The sequence below is a fragment of the Botryllus schlosseri genome, chromosome 15 (genome assembly GCF_051294905.1).
Source record: "Botryllus schlosseri isolate E-star chromosome 15, Bs_hap1, whole genome shotgun sequence".
Taxonomy (NCBI): Eukaryota; Metazoa; Chordata; class Ascidiacea; order Stolidobranchia; family Styelidae; genus Botryllus; species Botryllus schlosseri.
Window position 1 is genome coordinate 3,071,215 of NC_137250.1, and position 4,138 is coordinate 3,075,352.

General features: G+C 36.5%; 1 long non-coding RNA gene across 1 annotated transcript; it reads left to right on the plus strand.

The window, feature by feature from the left end:
* Positions 1–869: 869 nt before the first annotated feature.
* Positions 870–3,243, plus strand: LOC145456871 (uncharacterized). The gene is made up of 3 exons (XR_013920727.1): positions 870–1,400; positions 1,566–1,679; positions 2,946–3,243. It is a non-coding gene; the product is annotated as an uncharacterized LOC145456871 (long non-coding RNA).
* The last annotated feature ends 895 nt before the right edge of the window (positions 3,244–4,138 follow it).

Sequence of the window (4,138 nt, forward strand, 5' to 3'; positions counted from 1 at the left end):
AGCGATCTTGATTTACTAAAAGCTGCGTTTATGGAAAAAAACGCTGTTTCCTCAAGAATGGACCAGCTATGGCTATCTCCTTCCAATACCTATACCTTCATAGGTACAAAAGCAGTCAGAATTTTATCGCCATGTGCATTCCTGAGACTATGCGAACACAGCTTATTTGATTTGGCTGAAATTAAAAGCTGTGCAGTGTACAGCCTGTACAGTAGGGCTGTTCAAAAATCACTTTTTTTCTGGATTATAGCCATTCAGTGATTAAATTGTCCGGCTACCCTAAAAAACGCTGCACACCAAATTTGGTTCAATTCTAACTATAGTATAGAGCTCCGCGGATCCAATTAAATCTTTTAATTTATATAGGAAAATTGAAAAAAAAATTTCAAATTTTTATGTCAACCCCATAAAATTGTTGAGCTCTCCTTAGAGACGTTGAAAAACAAATTTGACTCAATTCCAACTAGTAGAAGCGGAGTTATTGTAGTTTTTCGTTGATAATCCTCGGATTATCCACTAATCAAGGATAATCCCAGAATTATCAACGAAAAACTCAAATAACTCCACTTCTACCAGTTGGAATTCACTCAAATTTGTTCTGCATCGTCTTTGAAGACAGCTCAACAATTTTATGAGGTTGACAAAAAATTTTATTTTTCAATTTTCCCTAATAAATTAAAATTTTTAAATAGATCTGCAGAGTCTTATACTTGTTGGAATTGAACCGAAATTGGTGTGCAGCGTTTTTTAGGGTAACCTGACGATTTAATCAGTGAATGGCTGTAATCTGGGAAAAAAGTTATTTTTGAACAGCCCTACTGTACACGTACACAATAGAGACTGCTTGGATTTGACGATGAAATGCGGGAATGTTTTTGATAATATAACCTCGTTTCAGTCGTATATATGTTCGTATGAATAGGCATAGCCATCGCAATACCACGTCAATTTTATTTTTAAAAGCAACTTTCTTGTAAGGGTGCCGCGAGTTTATTATAATTTTTCTAGTTTGCCACAAGCCCAAAAAGTTTGGAAATCACTGCCCTAAGGTCATCCCATTATTTAATACTCCAAGGCAAAACAACTTCATACTATATGATAACGGCTATTGTATATTGTCGATTTCACCCGTCACCCGCTTGTTTGACACTGAAGCGTACGAGCACAAGAGTAGACCCTATTACAAAGTCTATGATGCAAAATCAATGATATTTATATTTATATTTTAGTCACAACTCAGAACTTGTCATATAGGAAGAGGAAAGTGATAACACACGCATAAACTTTTCCATTAAGCGGAGAACGGTTTATGATGAAGATTGGGTTTATCCTGACGCTACTTGGTCTTACGTTTCTGGAAATCAGTTGTTATGATGTACATCATGAAGCCAAACAACAGAGTAAGTATGACGATTTCATTAACGTGACGGACCCGAACGTGAACATTCTTGTGACGCCCCGGCGTTGTGAAATTCTTAAAACAATTCAACCTAACACCTAGCCCACAATCCATGGTCGGCGCTACTTGAACAAATAGTGTAAACTATTTTCTATTTCTTTAATAGTGGTGCGCGCATTTCATCTGATGACCAACAAATGCAGGATGACATACTGCCAATATTTGTCGACTCCGTTTGGTTGTATGATGGGTGATTTTAGAGATCGTATTGATAGAAAATGTAAGTATATTTTCAAGCAATATAAATAAATATGTTAAATTGGAGTGTAATCATAGGCGACGATATTATATTCGAGTTTAAGTCAAAGAACTATAGTAAAGTTTTACTTATGTGTAAATTGAATAGTATAAACCGCATATTTCTATGGAACATACCCCGTAAGTGGCTATGGCTAATGGCTCCACTGAATAATCGGACAATCAACCGATAACGTACCATTGCAGAGGTATATATCTATCAATATGGTATAGTCCGTTTCTTCGCAGTACCGTTCTGATTACACGCGCCTTTCATTTGGCGATGATGATAATTCTACATATTACAATCGTAGTATCATTTATCAGCAGCCTGCCGTTTTATTCAACAACCTGACAATTGACAGCCAATATCGGGTTTTCGTATTATGATGCAACAAATATAGCACACACCATTTGATAACCGTACCGCTCCCGGATATATCGCGCTTAACTTTCATACATGCCACTCCTGGGTTTTTCCACCCAGATCTATAGGTTTTTCGAGCATCACCCGCGTTTCTGGGTTTTTGTCCTTGAAATCTGTTTTTTTTTTCAACATCATGTTAGCCAGGTCAATTTTACGCCCGTAAATTAATTATTAGATTAGTAAGATCATGAAGTCGTATTCATAATGTTATCTAAGTATATATACTTTCAATTCAACGGGGACGCTCAGAGATATACAGTTGGCAACCCCAGAAAGATAGCATTCGTGTCACATTATCCCAGACAAAAGTGATTGTCCCAGCTAGTATTAATGAATCGAAATCGGATGGCATGTTTTGAGTATTGACGGCGCGCACCAAATGTTTCATAGCAATAATGCATCAAGAGGAAAACAACATTTTTGTGGGATTTTCAGTGTTAACCGAGTCTAATTTATTGTATGAACTGTGGGAACTTCAATATCAAGGGCTAAAACTCACTTCTATGACTGTATGACTGTAATTAATGACTGTCAATTTCCGGTTTCAGAGCTATCCCATATAAATTTGAGTGAAATATAGGATCTGGGTTTTCCTGGGTTTATTTATCGCTCACATCTGGGTTTTTCCGAAATATCCCAGCGGCATCTCTGTTAACCTTATCAAGTTTACGCGTTCGGATTAGCAGTTTTCATTCACATGATTAGCGTTATTCCGAATCAGCTGACTTCATGATCTCCAATGTAATTGTTATGGCAGTAGGGCTGTGTAGCTACTGGATAGTGGATATAGGTCATCATATTTATTACAATGTACATTTTCAGTTTGTCGGATCTGTTTGAGACATATCTGCCGAAAGTCACAAGGTGATTCTCCTTTTGGATGGATATAATTGCATCGAGTTATAGATAACTAACCGTAGGCTACATTCATTAAATTCAATAATGGATTGCATATAATATGAATTTTTTCATGCCAATTACTTGTGGAATTCGTTTTCATCATGAACAGTCTATGTTACTATAAACCCATTTGACTTCATGTTTATAGTCTTCAGGTGTTTTTATCAAAAATGGTTCATATGTTACAAATACCTCGGTATAACATGCTGGAACTGCTATAACATGGTGAAGCTTCTGATATAAAATGCATTTTTGGGGAATATATTGTATATAAAAGACAATACATGAGACTGCGATGTACATTGTACAATTGTACATCCACAGTGAGAGTCATATTATTGCGTGGCGTTGTTGAAATTGGATATCGCATATAAGGGTACAGTCTTAAAATCTTGTCTGAGTAATTGAGCGTGAACGTCGTATATGAGTGACGTATGAGCGATTCTAACTGGAATCGAGTCTGGGGAGATTATTCCTAAATCGCGACTGAATCAGGGTTGTATTTGTTCTCCAGAAACTTAATGACTACTATAATAGTCTGTGATCTATTTGACGTTTCGGTCAATTCATTTTCACAGTTCATCGAATTGAATTCGTCTTCACTAGATTCATTCCAATCTTTTGGCGCTGATAACACACTTCTTTGAAGGCATGTTGCTTTTTTCTCAGACCTTGTATCTTTATAAGCGCGGAAAATAACATATTCTTGCGCTTACGTGAGCGAAGTTGAGCGCCCAAATAGTAACTATAGGATACCACAATCTATATTAAAAACTTCTATAACCGAAAGTAGATTCGATGCATGAACGGCATAAATAAATTGAGATCGTTTTAGTTTCGCTGAGTTGATACTGGTTTTGATCACATATTCACTCGACAGCAGATTTACATCGTGCTTTTTGCGGAAGAAACCATGTTTCTGCCTGTTGCACGAGAAGTTGTAGTTGATGAGAATGCATGTCCGACCGATTTGAAGTTAATGTTCCTGCATTAATCATTTTTCGGTAGTAATCAATAAATATAACTTTTCCTCTAGTATTTTACTGAAATGATTTGCTGCACCATGCATCTGTGTAAAAGTCAACTCAATATGTATGTACAAGTTCGGGGAATAT